This window comes from Mesoplodon densirostris, chromosome 1, assembly GCF_025265405.1.
Source record: "Mesoplodon densirostris isolate mMesDen1 chromosome 1, mMesDen1 primary haplotype, whole genome shotgun sequence".
NCBI classification, from domain to species: Eukaryota; Metazoa; Chordata; class Mammalia; order Artiodactyla; family Ziphiidae; genus Mesoplodon; species Mesoplodon densirostris.
The window spans coordinates 197,050,683-197,070,106 of NC_082661.1; the positions used below are offsets into that span (position 1 = coordinate 197,050,683).

The 19,424-nt window shown below is 38.4% G+C and overlaps 1 long non-coding RNA gene across 1 annotated transcript; it reads left to right on the forward strand.

Annotated features, from left to right (window-relative positions):
- Positions 1–287: 287 nt before the first annotated feature.
- LOC132486339 (uncharacterized) lies at positions 288–13,110 on the forward strand. Its single transcript, XR_009531479.1, has 4 exons — positions 288–452; positions 4,962–5,077; positions 7,481–7,565; positions 12,582–13,110. It is a non-coding gene; the product is annotated as an uncharacterized LOC132486339 (long non-coding RNA).
- The last annotated feature ends 6,314 nt before the right edge of the window (positions 13,111–19,424 follow it).

Sequence of the window (19,424 nt, forward strand, 5' to 3'; positions counted from 1 at the left end):
GTGCCTTTAAAAAGAAATACACAAAACAAGGTTACATATTGACCAGCTGACAAAAATGTTGTGACCAGAGGCTCATGGAAGCTAACCCCATATATCCCCTAGGAGCAGGAGTTGAGTATTCACTAATACACTGTTGGCAGCAAATTTATAGAACATAACTACCAGAAATAACGAGAATCAACCTGCATATTTTAGTAGGCAAAAATGGGGTCATAAAAAAGATTGCTTTTCATTGAAAAAACAGATTGTGAGAATATGTGATGCTCATTTGTTCCCCTTAGGACAGCAGCGTTCTCAGATGCTTGCTACTCTTTTTAAGGATGAAAGGTGCCAGCAACTTGCTGCCTATGGAATCCTCGAGAAAATGTACCTAGATAGGATCATCAGAGGAAATCAACTTCAAGAATTTGCTGCCATGCTGATGCCTCACCAGAAACCAACTACAGCTGATGGTAATGATTACTTCTTATAAGTATGTGGTAGTAAATATTGAGGTCACGCTAGTAGAACATATGTTAAATTTGGAGCATCTTGATATCTTTCTGTAATATTTTTAGGTAACACTTGGTAAAAGAAGGAGTATTGACTGAAGATGAATATTATACACAGATACGAGTCTGAAGTATAAGAGTAGCTCTATTGGAAAGCATTTCGTGGAATAAAGCATTTTTTGGAAAGTGTAAGAGCAGAAGAATTATAGGCTAGGCTTATAGCGCCTGGTTTTTTAAAGACTCAAACCATTTGATAAGTACCTTAATTAATCTTAAACATCAATTTGTAACAGAGCATAATTATCCAGTCCTATTTTAGACAGAGCAAACTTTGGCACAATAGCTTGCCCAAGGTTACTGAGGGGAAAGTGTTTCCAATAAGAATAGAACTTGGTGTCATGTTTCCTAGTATTTGCTTAAGTCAGACTGCCTTTGCTGGGAAAGAATTTTGTAATAGATGCTTGTTCATAACATCAATTATTTTATGTATGTTTATCTACAGAGGTTTTAAAGTAGCTTATAACAGTAACACACATGATAATAAAAATATAGATGTAGGCCACCAGAAACATGGAAAAGGTCAAGACAAACATGCAGATCTGTCAGACTCATTGCCTTGGATTCACTGTCATCCGATATTGAAGAGAATCTAACTGTAAAGAATTATTTATGTAAGATTTGGCTGAAAGGTATATACCTCACCAGTCTTACTGCCCTGAGTTAAACCAGATCATTGAAGCAATTATATTGACCTATAGAATTTCTTTTATTTAATTGTACTTTAAGAAACAAATCAATTGATTATTATCTTTCTGTCTAAAGGAGATATTTATTCTATAGGATATTCTTTATGCAGATCCTCAGAAAAATTCCTTTTCAGCCTTAGGATTAGTTGTGATTCTCCAGAGCAATTGATTTTTATCTTATTTAAACACTGTGAGTTGATAAACTGGTTGGTTTTCTTAATTTTTTTAAAAACATTATTTATTTATTTTTATTTTCTGCTGCTTTGTGTCTTTGTTGCTGCGTGCAGGCTTTCTCTAGTTGCAGTGAGCGGAGGCTACTCTTCGTTGCGGTGCGGGTGCGTGGGCTTCTCATTGTGTTGGCTTCTCTTGTTGCGGAGCATGGGCTCTAGGCACACGGGCTTCCGTAGTTGTGGCAAGTGGGCTCAGTAGTTGTGGCTTGTGGGCTCTAGAGCACAGGCTCAGTAGTTGTGGCTCACAGGCTCTAGAGCACAGGCTCACTAGTTGTGGCGCACGGGCTTAGTTGCTCCGTGGCATGTGGGATCTTTCTGGACCAGGGCTCGAACCCGTGTCCCCTGCATTGGCGGGCGGATTCTTAGCCACTGTGCCACCAGAGAAGTCCTGGCTTTCTTAATTTGATGGGCTGCTAGAAAGTTTAAAAAATTAAACTTGTAGCCCACCTGTAGTGTGTGTGTTTTGACTGTTGTTATTCTTTTTCTTTTTAACTTTTAAATTTCCTTGTCTTCTGTGTATTCTGAGCAGCTTTAAATAAATTCTTTTGCAAGAAGATGTCTGACAAACAAAAGCTAGATAAATATGAAAGAGCTTCCAGAATTGATGTAGTTGAGCTTCACATTTGACTTTGAGCTTTCTGGCCATGAAAAAAGAAAAGATAACATCAGATAATTCTTTCCTCAAATGAGGGCTACTCACTAGGATCTCGGAGAATGCAAATGATTTTCAAATTTCTCATAGGAGACTATGTATCAGTATATAGAACAGGCATTTTGTCTTCTTCCTCTTTCATTTTAGACTTTATTGCCTTCCTTATTTATCTTTCTTGGACATCTTTGTTTATTGTCATTACAACCCTAGGCTAGCAATCTTGAGACATAGCTTTGTTGTTGTTATTACAATTCAGTGGTTTCAGTATATTCTGAGTTTTACAATGTAACAACTAGTCTACTTTCTGCTCTATAGATTTGCCTGTTCTGGACATTTCATATAAATGGAATCATACAATATATGATCTTTTGTGACTGGCTTCTTTCACTTAACGTGATGTTTTCAAGGTTCATCTGTCTTGTAGTGTGCATCAGTACTTCATTCACTTTTATTGCCAAATAACATTCTGTTAACCACATTTTATTTCTTCATCAGTTAGTGGACGTTTAGGTTATTTTCACTATTTGGCTATTAATAATACTGCTGTGAACATTCATGTAAAAGTTTTTGTGTGGACATAAGCTTTTAATTGTCTTGGATGTATATCTAGGAGTGGAAGTACCGGGTCATGTGGTAACTCTATATTTAGTCTTTCGAGGAGCTGCCAGACTGTTTTCCAAAGTGGCTGCACCATTTTACATTCCTGCCAGCTGTGTGTGAGGGTTCCATTTTCTCCATAGTTTCTCCCACACTTGTTATATTACCTGTCTTTTTGATTTAGTCATCCTAGTGGGTATGAAGTGTGGTATCTTATTGTGGTTTTGATTTGTATTTCTTTGGGGGCTAATGGTGTTAAGCACCTTTTCATATGCTTATTGGCCACTTTTAAATTGGGTTATTTGTGCTTTTATTATTGAACTGTAAGAATTCTTTATATAGTCTAGATCTTATTATCAGATAAATGATTGGCAAATATTTTCTCCCATTCTGTGTGTTGTTTCTTCACTTTGTTGATGGTATCTTTTGAAACACAAAAGTTATTAATTTTGAGGAAGTCCAGTTTATGTTTTTTCTTTTGTGGCTTGTGCTTACAGTGTTGTATCTAAGAAACCATTGCCTAATCCAAGGTTATGAAAAGTTGTTCTATTTTCTTCTGTAACTTTTATAATTGTAGCTCTTACATTTAGGTCTTTGATTCATTTTGAGTTAATCTTTGTATATGGTGTAAAGTAGGGGTCCAACTTAATTATTTTGCATGTGAATATTCAGTTGTCCCAGCACCATTTGTTGGAAAGACTCTTATTTCCCCACTGAATTGCCTTGGCATCTTTGTTGACAATCAGTTGACTGTAAATGTGAGTTTATTTCTGGACTCTAAATTCTATTCCATTATTCTGTATGCCTGTCCTCATGCCAGTACCACACTGTCTTGGTTGCTCTATCTTTGTAGTAAGTTTTTTTTTTTTTTTAATTTTTAAGTTTTGGCTGTGTTGGGTCTTCGTTGCTGCACGCGGACTTTCTCTTGTTGCCGTGAGCGGGGGCTACTCTTCATTGTGGCATGCGGGCTTCTCATTGCGGTGGCTTCTCGTTGCAGAGCACGGGCTCTAGGTGCACAGGCTTCAGTAGTTGCAGCACGCGGGCTTCAGTAGTTGCGGCATGTGGGCTCAGTAGTTGTGGCTTGCAGGCTGTAGAGCGCAGGCTCAGTAGCTGTGGCACACGGACTTAGTTGCTCTGTGGCATGTGGGATCTTCCTGGCCCAGGGATCGAACCCACGTCCTCTGCATTGGCAGGCAGATTCTTAACCACTGTGCCACCAGAGAAGTCCCTTGTAGTAAGTTTTGAAATCAGAAAATTTGAGTCTTCCAACTTTGTTCTTTTTCAAAGTTGTTTTGGCTTCTATGGGTCCTTTGAATTTCCATATAGATTTTAAGATCAGCTTGTCAATTTCTGCAAGGAAGCCAGCTGGGATTGCACTGAATTTGTAGATCAATTTGGGGAGTACTGCCATCTTAGCAGTATTAAGTCTTACATATTTTCCTGTTTATTTAGGTCTTTATATTGGAAAGTTGCTAAAAAAGTAGATCTTAAAAGTTGTCACAAGAAAAAAAACTATAACTGTGTGAGGTGATGATGTTAATTAACTAAACTTCTAGTGGTAATCATTTCACAATATATACATATATCAACTCATTATGTTGTACACCTTAAATGAATACAATGTTATATGTCAATTATATCTCAATAAAACTGGAAAGGAAAAAAAAAGAAGTGGGTGAGCCACATCTTCAGGATGGGGCCTGAGGTCCATAACTTTGTCAGGCCCTGTATTACCTTACTTAAGGGAGGATCCTATGCCTGATATCTCATGAAGGGATCCTGCCTTCCAAACATTTCTCATGTTTGCCTCAGAGTAAAGTGCTTGTGAAGTGCCCGGGGGAATAGAGATCTTTCCACTGAGCAGTATTTTTTGACTTATCAAGCTTACAAACAGCAGGTTTGTTTGCATGATTGTTTTGCTGCTGCTTGCTAAAAAAAGTATGTGCTTATAGCAAGAAAAGTTAGTGAAGTTGATAGCTAGTCCAAGGAAGCAAAACCCCAAACCCAGAGGATTAAATCTGTCCAGCTAGTTAATAAATACTTGCCAATCATTTTCTAAATGTTATTTGTATTTAACTGCATGTTATTCAAAATGTATCAAGGGATTTTGGTTACTTTGAAAATTTTGATAGGAATAAAGGCAATGATGATGAGTTAGTACATGCCTAGAAAATTTTTAACAAGATGCATCTTTTAAGAGTGTAAAACTAGTTTCAAAATTATAACATTCTTATTTATATTTAAGGTTCTAGCATCTTGGACAGAGCTGTTATTGAACACAGTTTATTGTCTGCAAGCAAATTATATAATAATATTACCTTTGAGGAACTTGGAGCCCTTTTAGAGATTCCTACAGCTAAGGTATTTTCTTATTTCCAATACATAAAAGGAAGTTAAGAGAGTAAATTATTGACATAAAGAGAAAATAAAATATATACAGTTGGACCTCCATATCTGCGGATACAAAACTTGTGGATATTTTGGAGGAATATTTTGGAGGGCCAACTGTATTCATTGTACTGCTACATTTTATATAAGGGTCTTGAGCATCCGTGGATTTGGGTATTCATGGGGGCTACTGGAACCAATCCCCCATGGATACTGAGAGATGATTGTAACTGATAAATATTGGCAGTTGCAACAAAAATATACATTAAAAGCCTAAGGTAAATGGAAATAAATTATTTGAATGTCAAAATAGTACTGTAATGGAATTGTCTTTGATTTTTTTTAAGTTGTATTTTATGGTAAAGTGACCTAGAATGGAAATCTTAAAGGGGTTCCAGGTTATGATACCCATTTTGTAAGAATATCTTTGTTTAGTATCTGTTTAAATCCACTTCATAGTGGTTTCTGATTTTTAACTAACATTTGATCTATGCCTTAATTCTTTTTTCTGCCCTAGATTGACTCATAGTTTAAAAAGTTCATCTCTTTGAGAGAATGACTATGGTAATACTCTAGGCTATTCTATTGTAACTTCTGTGCTCAATTTAACTTAAGAAGTTGACTGAGTTATTAGGGAGTTAATTTTATTCTTAGTCATGATAGCGTTTGGTTGGCTTTGTATAGATTCCAAAAAAGTACCAGTCGTATTTAGAGAGTATTTCAGGTAACATCTATAAAACATTCTCTTAATTTTATTTTATTTTATTTTTTTTTTGTGGTACGTGGGCCTCTCACTGTTGTGGCCTCTCCCGTTGCGGAGCACAGGCTCCGGACACGCAGGCCCAGCGGCCATGGCTCACGGGCCCAGCCGCTCCACGGCATGTGGGATCTTCCTGGACCGGGGCACGAACCCGTGTCCCCTGCATCGGCAGGCGGACTCTCAACCACTGCGCCACCAGGGAAGCCCTCTTAATTTTAAATAAGAGTAAAAGCAAGCAATCAACCTTACTTTTACCTAACTTGTAGAACTTTTTTTTTGAACATCTTTATTGGAGTATAATTGCTTTATATTGTTGTGTTAGATTCTGCTGTATAACAAAGTGAATCAGCTATATGTATACATATATCCCCATATCCCCTCCCTATTTCACCCTCTAAGTGGTCACAAAGCACCGAGCTGATCTACCTAAGCTGATCTCCCTGTGCTATGTGGCTGCTTCCCACTAGCTATCTATTTTACATTTGGTAGTGTGTATATGTCAATGCCACTCTCTCACTTCATCTCTCACTTCATCCCAGCTTACCCTTCCCCCTCCCTGTGTCCTCAAGTCCATTCTCCACGTCTGTGTCATTATTCCTGTCCTGCCCCTAGGTTCTTCAGAAAAAAATTTTTTTTTAGATTTCATATATACGTGTTAGCATACGGTATTTGTTTTTCTTTTTGTGACTTACTTCACTCTGTATGACAGACTCTAGGTCCATCCATCTCACTACAAAACTTGTAGAGCTTAGAGTCACGTAGTTATGGTCACATCCCCTTTTATCTGTTAGTGAAAGTTTAATTTAGTATTTTCTAATACAATTCCTTTATGTATACACATTCAACACACAGTAAAGGAAGTGGAACAATTTCGGAACCAAGGCTTCAGTTACCATTAAAAGATGCTTCCTTCTTAGGCTTTGAGGTATGATCCCTTGCTGAGACTAAGGGAAGTGAATATATTTTTAACAATAAATGCTAGTCACAGTCTGTTCAAGAGTGATTTAGGGTTGATTGTGAAGATGGTCAGAGTTACTAAAACGACTGTCACAACCCAGTTTGCTAAACAGACAGTAAACATGAAGTATTTCTTTAGGAATTAGGTAGAGAACCTTTTGCTCCCCTTTAATGGTCTTTTAAATCCTTTCGTTTCCCTTTTAAATTTGAACGTTATTCCTCCTTTCAATATTTTCTTCAAAAATATTACTGTCTTAGAGAGTTTTGGGGGTGATAAATACTGTGAAAACTGAAATGAAATAAAATAAGAAAAGCTAGGGATATTTTGAGATGTGGATCCCAGTGAGAGGAAAAATTGTTAGTTTGATTTTGAGCAGAGAGAAAATTTGGTTAGAAGGCTAGATTCTTGCTTAAAATCTTACAACAAGAAAAACAGGTCCCAATTAACTTAAAATAATGGATTGTACCCAGAAAGAATTGGGGGGATATAACAGGCAGATTTACAAGATTTACTCTTGTAATGAATGGCAGATGAACACATACGTAAAGCTTAGTGATGGGTAGCTAAACCAAGAGCTTTCAGTTCTCTTGGTGAGAATATGTGAATAACTAGAAATGATAATTAAAGTGTCTAAGAATTTATTGTTTTTTTTAAACAGGCAGAAAAGATAGCATCGCAAATGATAACAGAAGGACGTATGAATGGATTTATTGATCAGATTGATGGAATAGTTCATTTTGAAAGTAAGAAGTTTTGCTTGTTTGTATCATAATGAAATGGCAGTGAAGTGTTGTACATTTATGATTAAAACATGTTGAGCAATTTCCTTTGACCCAGAATCTTCCTATGGAATGAGCTTATTTCCCAAAGAAATAATTTAAAATAATTTTTATGAACTTATATTCATGAATCTGATTAATGCAGCATTTTCTATGCCGTGGAAAAATTTGAAAATGGAATTGTTATATTAGTTCACTCGTGTATTACTCACCAAACATTTATTGACCACCTACCGTGTATTGGGCATGTAGAAAAGACAGTTGCATATCCTGTTCAGCAGCTCACTAAACTGATGAAGGCAGGTAAGTAGATCTCTTGTCTTTCTCATTGTCTAATACCTTCTCAGCCCTCTTCCCACCTCATTTATGCCCTGGACCTTACCGAGAACCATTCCACTTGTACAGTTTTAATTTGAAGTATCCCACTCTGACCATGACCTTTTCCCAGCCTTTCTAGTGGTCTTTCTCAGGTACTTCAACCTCACCTCTTCCTTGACTGCATTGGAGCCTCTGGTCTATTGACTTTCACTTTCTTTCAGTCAGCTCAGCCCTTTTTTTTTTTTTTTTTTTTTTGTGGTACGTGGGCCTCTCACTGTTGTGGCCTCTCCCGCTGCAGAGCACAGGCTCCGGATGCGCAGGCTCAGCGGCCATGGCTCATGGGCCCAGCCACTCTGCGGCATGTGGGATCTTCCCGGACCGAGGCACGAACCCGTATCCCCTGCACTGGCAGGCAGACTCTCAACCACTGCACCACCAGGGAAGCCCAGCTCAGCCCTTTTTTAACCTTAACTGTTCTTCCTATCCAGCTTAGATTTCATGATTCATCATGAATCATGAAATCAGGATTTCAATCATTTTCATGATTCAGTTACTTCTTTTACAGATGCCCCAGAACACTTGCCTGCGAACTTTCTGTTCCTGCTGTCCAGCAAAACTTCACCTTGAATGAACCCATTCTCCATCTTTCCCATGCCTGTACTTGAGTAACTAACTAACGTTGCTGGAGAAGAGTCAGAGCACCAGTCAGATTGATACCACTGCAAAATTCAAGGTCCTGAATTCTCGAAGCTGCCCGGGATTCTTGATATATTTCTCTAGTCCACTTTTTCCATACTCTGCAATGACGATTTCAAATTTCATTTTCCTAAACCTCTGACTTTTCTCCTCCTTCACTCTCTGTTCAATATAGATCTAATTCTGTCTTTTTCTTCTTTCGTGTTATATGGGAGATGGTTTCCATCTCTCTCTCCAGTTCTTCCTCTTGCACTTTGGATCCCTTCTCTGAACTCTGCCACTCCCTGCTCCAAAAAAGAAATCTTTTTTAGGAACCTGAGCTTAGCAATTATTTTGTCTATTTTCATCCTTTTTTTCTCTGTTGGCTTCTTTTTATCGATATTTAAACATGGTCAGGTCTCTTCTGTTTTAACAAAAATCCTTTTATCTTTCAGGCTTCATCCTGACTTTTCTGACTATTGTATAGGATTGATCACTCACTCCGTTTTGAGTGCCCCCGCCCCTTCTTGACTTCTGTCATCTCCTTCACCCTATTCTCCTGTTTTCCCTCCTATTTCTCCAGGTATTCTTCCCAGTTGTCTTTGTAGATTCTATAGTGCTTTAAATTTAAAGATTGGGGTTGCTTGGGACATACTCCTCGGCCTTTTTCTCCTCACTCTACTGTTACCCTAGGTAATCTCACCTATTCCCATTGATTCAGTTACCATCTCTATGCAGACAGCGCTTAGACTTCTAGTGTAAATCTCCCTCTGAGTCCCAGGTTCAGCGGCTCTAATTGACTAATAGGTGTTTCCCACCTGATTGCTTCATGGGCTTCTCAGAATGAATATACCCAAAACTGAATTCACTATCTCCTCCACTGCCTGCCTCCCAAAACAGCCAGCCAGCCAGCTAGAAACTACACTGTTCACTTTCTCCAGCATTCCTTATCCTTGACCCCTTCTCTTCTTCACTGCCCAGAATCCTTCGGATTTTACCTCATAGTGTATCTGGAATCCATGTAGTTTTCTTCATTTCTTACTGTCACCAGCCTGTTCTGAACCCCCCAAACCCCTTCTGGGCTTAAGAAATAGCCTTTTAGCTTTTCTTCTCACATCTACAATAGCTCCTTTCTAGTCCAGTTGCCCTAGTAGAGCCAGAGGGATTGTGATCTTTTAAAAATACAAACAGAAAAAAGAAAAAACAAATTATTAAATGTTACTCTCTTCCTTGACATGCTGATGAATGGCTTCCCCACTGCTTGTAGAGTAAGATTCTACAAAGTCTCCAAAAGGTCCTACGTGATCCTTTATGGTTTTCTCTTTCCAATCCAGCTCACAGGACTTTTTGTTTTTTCCAGCATTGTAAATTCTTTCCCACTTTAAACATTCCAAAATAGTCATCCCTCTCCACAAGCAGCCTCTCCAGCCATCTTCTATTTGTCCCCATGTCTTAGTTTGTACAATGTTAATCAATAATGATTTTCCTGACTTCCCAGGTTAGGTATGGCTTTAAATTATACATTCTGTCATCCTGAATTTCTGAATTTGTCTAAATGTCTGTTTCTGTTAACCAAGCTCAGCTTCCTAGTGATAGATATTAAGTGTCTCTTGTTCTCCATGGTACATCCAACATCTTTTCCAGTGCCCTGCACGTTGTAAGTGGGAAATAAATAATTATTGAATGAGCAAACACAATGTATGATGAAGAGTATAGCAGAGGCGTCACCAAGTAAACACAGTTTAAATTAACATAGACCAACTTGATAGAATGCGGCCTATTTTACTTTCTAATTATCTTAGATTTAAGAACTACAATGGTAAATCTTCTCATAATGAGAAGTAAAACATTACAAGGATGAATAAAGGAAGAGTCCGTAATGTCTTTCCACTTTCACCTGCATTCCTCTGATCCCAGCTGCCTGGCATAACTAATGTCAGTCTAAAGTCTCATGAGCCTTTCTACATGTTTATATAGATAAGTAAAAACATGTAGGGATTTTTTAAAGTGGCATTATACTTTAAAGTACATAGTGTTCTATGAAGTGTTTTTTGTTTGTTTGTTTGGGGTTTTTTTTTTGGCCACACTGCTTGACACGTGGAACTTCCCCGACCAGGGATCTAGCCCATGCCCCCTGCAGTGGAAGCTCAGAATCTTAGCCACTGGACCACCAGGGAAGTCCCAAAGTGGTTTTGTTTTTTTTTAAGTTAATGTACCGTGAATATATTTGCGAGTCACTAGATATAAATCTAATTTATTTGTTTTAAGAGCTGCATAATATTTCGCGGAGTTCAACTATTCACCTGTTGATGGACATTCAGGTGGTTTCCTTGTGCGTATCTTTATATACTGGGACACTTAGTTCTATAGAACAGAGTCTCAGAAGTTGCATACTTTGCATCAGAGGATATACATGTTTTGATTCTTAATAGCTACTGCCAGTTTGCTTTTCAGAAAGGTGTAGCCATTTACACTTCTACTAGTATGAGAGAATGAATCTTTAAGAGTTGGATGTTCTTCTTCTATTTATCTTTTGCCAGTTGTTGGGGGGAAAATACTATGTTATTGTTTTATTGTGCATTTCCTTGGCACTATCCTTCCATATATTGGCCATTAGTATTTCCTTTTCTGTGAATTCATGTTAGTTTTTCTTGTCTATTTCCTTCCTTCCCCCTCCACACCTTTCCTATCTGTGTTACAGATATTTTTCTCTTTCTGTCGGTTGTGTTTCTGTAACACAATGCATACCATAAACACATTTAAAAGCTCTTTTGCAGCCGAATATATCCATTTTTAATTTTGTGGCTTTTGTGTTTTCTGTATTGATTAAGAAAGTCTCCCTCCCACCTAGAGGGGTGGGATAGGCAGGGTGGGAGGGAGACGCAAGAGGGAGCGGATATGGGGATATATGTATATGTGTAGCTGATTCATTTTGTTATAAAGCAGAAACTAACACACCATTGTAAAGTAATTATACTCCAATAAAGATGTTACAAAAAAAGAAAGTCTCCCTCATTTGGGGATAAAATTAATATTTTCCTAAAATGTCTTCTAATATTTTATTTATTGTTTTATATTTAGAAATTCAATCTGTCTGCAGTTCATTTTTGTGTATAATTTTAAGTCATGGTCTAGTTGTTTTTTTCTTAAAGATGGATTGCCAATTATGCAAATATCATTTATTCAATAAAACATCCTTTCTGATCTTTGGCATATATTAGGTTCCACATATATGTTTGGATCTATTTCTGTACTCTATTTGGTTCCATTGATCTGTAACAATATTAGGTAATAAATTTATAGTAAATTTTACTGTTAGTAAAGCAATACCTATTCCTCCACTACTATTTTTTAATTGAATTGAAATTCACATAAAATGAAATTAATCATTTAAAAGCGAAAAATTCATTAACATTTAGTATGTTTACAGTGTTATGCAACCAACATCTCTACCTAGTTCCAGAACATCTTCATCTTCCCAAAAGGAAATCCCATGCCCCTTAAGCAATTACTCCTCATACCTCTCTCCCCAACCCCTGGCAACCAATTTCTATTCTGTCTCTATGGATTTACCTGTTCTAGATATTTGATATGAATGAAACCATACAATATGTGACCTTTTAGCTTCTTTCACTGAACGTAGTGTTTTCAAGTTTCACTTTCTCCAGTGGGTGGCAGTGTCTTACGAAGCAGTAGACATTGGTGAGGGAACAGGTGGCCTCAGTGAAGTTGTCTGTCTGACTGCTGCAGTTGAGGTGGTTTGGTTTTATTTTGTGTTTTTTTTGTTTTGTTTTGTTTTGTTTATACTTTGTGGCAGTGATTGGGGTACTTTTCTTAACTATTTCTTAATTAGCTTAATTTCATTAACTAAGATTTTTGGAGTAAACTTTTAAAAATCAATGTTACTGTATTTATCTTCTAACTCAACATTCACTGTGGTTGCAAAGGAGTAATTTCAACTTTGTACATTATTCCCTTTTTCTTTAGCACGAGAAGCCCTGCCAACATGGGACAAACAGATCCAATCGCTTTGTTTCCAAGTGAATAACCTTTTGGAGAAAATCAGTCAGACAGCACCAGAATGGACAGCACAAGCCATGGAAGCCCAGATGGCTCAGTGAATCCTTGCAGACCTTCTGTGCACATTACATCTTTTTCCATGTTGTACAGATTAATTTCACTATCTCTCAAAAGCGTTTGCATCATGACCTTACATATTTCCATCCCTTTTATGCTGGATTCAATTTAAAGAAGACATTATTAGAACAGGAAGTACAAGCATTTAAAACTATGTAGTTCCCATTTATTCAGGGTCTCTGTATCAGGCTAACTCAGATGTTTTGAAAGCTTTTTCTTTAAACAGAGTAGGTGAAGTATCTGTGGCTAAAAAGTTTGGGATTTGTGATAACTTTGTAGTTATGTAAAACTTAAGTGCTTGGTGCCTCTCCACATGTGGTTATCTAATAAATGGAGAAGTGAGCCAAATAAAAGTAGTACTTTGTTTTTAATTAGTGACCAGTGTTTTGTTCCTTTTTCCTTTCAATTCAGCAGACAATTATTTATACCATATGCAAGAAATGCAAAGATAAGCCAAAAAGCCTGTTCTCCAGGCATTCATAGAGTCACAGAGCTAAGAGTCAATATATGAAATACTTGTAGTTGTACCAAGTACTAGAGTCCACAGGCAGGAGCTTTTCATTTAGCAGAGAGAGATCAGGGAAGACTCCTCAGGATTATTTCAGCCTTGCTTTATAGTGAAAATGGGGAAGAACTTTTAAAAAAGAGTTTGGGGGCTTCCTTGGTGGCGCAGTGGTTGAGAGTCTGTCTGCCGAAGCAGGGGATGCAGGTTCATGCCCCGGTCGGGGAGGATCCCACATGCCGTGGAGCGGCTGGGCCCGTGAGCCATGGCCGCTGAGCCTGTGCGTCCGGAGCCTGTGCTCCACAATGGGAGAGGCCACAACAGTGGGAGGCCCGTGTACCGCAAAAAAATAAGTAAATAAAAATAAAAAAGTGTTTGTAGGCAATTACCAGTTTCAACTCCAGCATATAAGGTGCTGAAGTCATCACTCCATCCTCACAGCAAGACACATGCCACAACATGCAAGGACAGATGGATAATGTAAGCAGACAGATTGACATTTCAGAACTATAAAATTTAAAAAAATATAGTTGATATGCTAAGAGAGGATGGAGAAAATGGAATCATAAGAAAAAGGCTGAACAGGCGGAAAAATCAATGCCTTTTCTTAGATCCGAAGGAGAATTGAGGTCATAGGGCAAACCACCACTCCCAAACTGGAGAAACAGCCAGATAGAATCACATTAGAGGTCAGCTCACCAGGAGCAGACCTGCTTGGGCCAGTAACTGATATGAACAGTGAAATGGTAACTTTGACAAGTTACTGGATGCTAACTGGCTTGACAGTTAAAAACCCCACTCTTGGGCTTCCCTGGTGGCGCAGTGGTTGAGAGTCCTCCTGCCGAAGCAGAGGACACGGGTTCGTGCCCCGGTCTGGGAGGATCCCATATGCTGCGGAGCAGCTAGGCCCGTGAGCCATGGCCATTGAGCCTGCACGTCCGGAGCCTGTGCTCCGCAATGGGAGAGGCCACAACAGTGAGAGGCCCGCGTACCGCAAAACAAAACAAAACAAAAAACCCCACTCTTAGGAGAACCTCCACACTTTATAGGATTTATCCCCAGGAACCCCACCAAGTTCTCATGATTAAGATCAGGGATCCCCTTGTGTTTCAGGGGAGGAGAAGGTAACTATTTTGAAATACACCCATATCATTTTCCATGACAAAGGCCTGCCCTCTGAAGGAAATTACTCTACCAGAGCCTTATCTCACCTGGGGAAAAGCAAGTTAGACAATTTCAGCCCCCTTTAGCCTTCTTATATCATGGGAGAAGAGAAAAAAATGTCTAAGAAATACTTCTGAAGGTAACAGCCCAGGGACCCAGGCCAAATAAAAGACAGAGATATAAGATTATTGAATGCTTCCCAAATACCCTTCCACCATGATAACAGAGTTCCAGTGTATTATCTGTGGAGTATGACTTAGAGCTCCAAGACAGACTCTTCAACAAAGAATTCTTAGGGAAAAAACACAACTGGGAAGAAGACAAAACAACAAGGAAAATAGGGGAAAGAAGCCTCTGCCACTTAGAGCTACAGAAAACGTTAAGTACTGCCTAGCTCCTATCCAGATTCACATAAAACCTTATACTAAAAGCCTAATTGCCTCAGTTCCTATTTCCTGATACGTCATGTCTGGCCTCCAACCAAAAAATTACAAAGGATGATAAATGGCAAGAAAAAGCACAATTTGAAGAGACAAATCAAGCATGAGAACCAGACTCAGATATGGCAGGGATGTTGAAATTCTCCGAACAGAACAGAAATTTAAAACAGCTATGTTTAATTTGCTAAGGGCTCTCATGGAAAAAGTAGACAACGTGCAAGGACAGATGGGTAATGTAAGCAGACAGATTGAAGTTTCGGAACTGTAAAATTTTAAAAAATATAGTTGATAGCTAAGAGGATGGAGAAAACGTAATCATAAACTGCTCAGTTAAAATCAGAGCGTCAACAATAGAGTGTCAAAATACATGTGGCAAAAACTGATAGAACTGCAAGGAGAAGTAGACAAGTCCACTACTATATTTGGAGACTTCAATACCCTCTATCAGCCATGGACAGATTCTGCAGGCAGAAAAGTTGTAAGGACATAGTTGAACTTAATAGCACCATCAATTGATTGGATCTAATTGTTATTTCTAAACCACTTCATCCAACAGCAGCAGAGTACACTCAAGCTCACATAGAACATTCACCAAGGTAGACCACATCCTGGGCCATAAAACACACCTTAACAAGTTAAAAAGAATAGATATCCTAAAATGTATGCTTTCAGACCACAATGAAATGAAACTGAAAATCAATAACAGAAAGATACCTGGAAATTGCCTCAAAACTTGGAGATTAAACAACATACTTCGGGACTTCCCTGGTGGTCCAGTGGTAAAGAAGCTGCCTTTCAATGCAGGGGACGTGGGTTTGATCCCTGGTCAGGGAACTAAGATCCCACATGCTGTGGGGCAGCTAAGCCCATGTGCCTCAACTAGAGAGTCCGCATGCCACACACTACAGAGCCCACAAACCCTGGAGCCTGTGCGCCACAACTTGAGAGATGCCTGTGAGCCACAGTGAAGAGCCCTCGTGCCGCAACGAAAGATCCTCCATACTGCAACGAAGATCCCACATGCTGCAACTAAGACCTGACGCAGCCAATAAATAAATAAATAAATAAATAATAAACAACATACTTCTAAATAACACATGGATTAAAGAAGAAATCTCAGGCTTCCCTGGTGGCGCAGTGGTTGAGAGTCCGCCTGCCGATGCAGGGGACCTGGGTTCGTGCCCAGGTCCGGGAAGATCCCACGTGCCGCGGAGTGGCTGGGCCCGTGAGCCATGGCTGCTGAGCCTGTGCGTCTGGGGCCTGTTCTCCGCAACGGGAGAGGCCACAACAGTGAGAGGCCCGCATACCGCAAAAAAAAAAAAAAAAAAAAAAAGAAATCTCAGGAGAAATTTTAAAATATTTTGAACTAAATGAAAATGAAAATACAACTTATCAAAATTTGTGGGTTGCAATGAAAGCAGTGCATATCTTAGGAAAGCATAAAGATCTAAGATCAATAATTTAAGCTTCCACATTAGGAAACTAGAAAAAAAGCAAATTAAATCCAAAGTAAGCAGAAGGGAAGAAATAATAAAAATTATAGTAGAGTGTGAATCAGTGAAACTTGAAAACAGGAAGTTGATAAAGAGTATCAGTGAAACCAAAGTCTGGTTCTTTGACAAGATCAATAGAATTGGTAACTCTAGCCAGAGTAAGATAAGAAGAGAAGGCAAATTACTAATATCAGGAATGAAGGGGGCCATCACTACAGATCCTATGAAGAATAGAAGGATAATTAAGGAATAATATGAACAACTCTGTGCTGACAGATTTGATAACCTAGATGAAATGGACCAATTTCTTTGAGAGACATAATTACCAAAAGCCTCACAAGAAGAAATAATCTAAATAGGCCTATATCTATTAAATTTTTTTAATCAATAATTAATAACCTTCCATGACAGAAAGCACCAGGCCCAGATGGGTTTACTGGTGAATTCTATGAAACATATAAGGAAGAAATCACACCAACTCTCTATAATCTCTTTCAGAAAACAGAAGCAGAGAACACTTCTTAATCCATTCTATGAGGCAAGCATCACCCTTCCAGCAAAAGCAGATAAAGACATTACAAGAAAGGAAAACTGCAGTCCAATATCTATCATGAAAATAGATGCAAAAATTCTTAACAAAATATTAGCGAATCAAATCCAGCAGTACAGAAAAAGAATTATACACCATGACCAAGTGGGATTTATTCCAGGTGTGTAAATTGGCTCAACATTCAAAACTCAGTTAATGTAATGCATCACATCTACAAGCTAAAGAAGAAAAATCATTTGATCACATCAATAGGTACAGAAAAAGCATTTTATAAAATCCAACACCTACTCATGATAAAAGCTTTCAGCAAACTCGGAGTACAGGGGAAACTTCCTCAATTTAATAAGGAACATGTATAAAAAACCTATAGCTAACATCATAATGGTGAGAAACTAGATTGCTAGATTCTTTCCCCCTAAGATCAGGAACAAAGTGAAGTTGTTTGCTCTCACCACACTTTTTTTTTTGGCCGTACCTCATGGCTTTTCGGATCTTAATTCCCCGACCCACACCCTTGGCAGTGAAAGTGCGGAGTCCTAACCACTGGGAATTCCCTCACCACTCCTATTAAACTTTGTACTGGAAGTCCTAGGTAATGCAATAACTCCAGAAAAGGCAATTAAACTTCAATACAGACTGGGAAGGAAGAAATAAAACTATATTCAAAGTTGACATGATTATGTAGAAAATCCCAAGGAATCAAAAAAAAAAATTTCCAGCAACTAATAAGGAGTTATAGCAAAGTTGCTGGATACAAGGTTAATATACAAAAGTCAGTTTCTTTCCTATATATATAACAATGAAGAGCTGGAATTTGAAATTTGAAAAAAGTATGTGTGTTGAAAGTAGGGAAAATAGGGCATTTGTAGAGTGAACAAATAGTGGGAGAATAGGCTAACAAGGTAGATTGAGGTTATATTGTGAAGCACCAGGCAAATTTGTTTAGGATGTTTACAGTTTACTCATGGCAAGCTGTGTATAGGGTGGATTGGAGAGAAGGCAATGGGAGCTGGAGTTACTAGAGGCAGAGAAACTAGTTCAGGAGCTATGAATGTGAGTCTCCAAAGACATAATTAGGGCCTACATCCATGGCAGTGCAGACAAAGAAGAGAGGACAGATGAATTCATTCAATAAATGATTTCAGTATGTATCTACTAAGTGGCAGGCATTCTTCTAGGCACCACAGATACAGCAACAAACAAAACAGATCATCCACTGGGGGTATTAAGTGGCGTTTAAGTGACAGAAGTTGGTGTCGGATTAGATGTGAGGAGAAGGGAGAATGGTATGCTGAGACAGTTGAGGTTTCACTGATATCTAGATTTCTCACCTTAAACAACTGAGTGGTAATATCTTCTGACCTGTTGTGTAGAGTAGGGGTAGGGCATATCCAGATGGACTTGTTTAGTACGCAGCTGAAGAGACATTCTGAAGATCAGCAGTAAGGGAGAAACTAGGAATACAGTCCTCCTTGGTGTATAGGAAGTGTTTGAAGACACGGGAGTAGAGGACTCTAAGAAGCACAGGAGTTGTAACAGGAGTGGACCCAGGAGGGAACCTAGCAAAGCACCTACATCTATACGGCAAGTAAAGAAGGGCAAAACACTCCAGTTTGTGGAATGCCTCTTAAGTTCCAGGTGCTTTTACATTTTATCTCACTGACATTTCACAATATACTTATAGTGAAATATCTCCTTATAGTAGATAGTTTTGCCTCCCTCAACCCCCCACCCCAACAAATGAAATGGACTCAGAAGTGTAGGAGGAGAACGAAAGGAAATTAGGCAGTGAGATTTTCATCAGGGTACAATGTTGCAGGGATCAAACAGTTTGAGAAATGTGAGAAAAATAGTTCCTTCACACATGTATCCATCAATATTTAACCAAAATTGAATCATATTGAATTGATAATTGAATTTTTATTACTTGCTCTGATACTTCATATCCAAAAGAGAAAGAAAATCAATAACACAACAATGAAACCATCAGGTATGCAGTTGGGAAGCAGAGCATAGTGCATTGTTGCTCTGTCAGCATTGATAATGCTTATAGATAACGTGAAAAGGAGCAAAAGTGTTGGCTAAAGGCACCATAAGTGTCTTAGCATAGTTGTCTGTAGCCGTTTTCTCTCTCTCTTAAACTTCTTAGAGGAAAGAGAGCTGAGTAGCTGTGGACCCAAATCTCCTGTTAGGAAACTACCAGAACCAAATTATGAGATTGACTCCCCCCCCGAAATTGACTAATGATGTAAGGACATTTTATTGAGAGCAAAGAAGCATAAAGATTCATGTTAGTAAAATCTTTTATTTGGTTTATATTTTAAATGTAATACAAAATTTATAAGCCAGAAAATTTAATAACAAGGAGAAACTAAGCTGGACCATTTAGCAAAACTAAGGGACAACATTCCTTTAAAATAAATCAAAGTTCAATTTTTTTTACCCCATTGATTGTGATTAAACATACCAATCATATTTCAGTTGCAAAAAGTGGAGAAGCACTCAAGCTGAAGAGGTGTGAAGCTGGTTTTAGTTGCTTCAGTA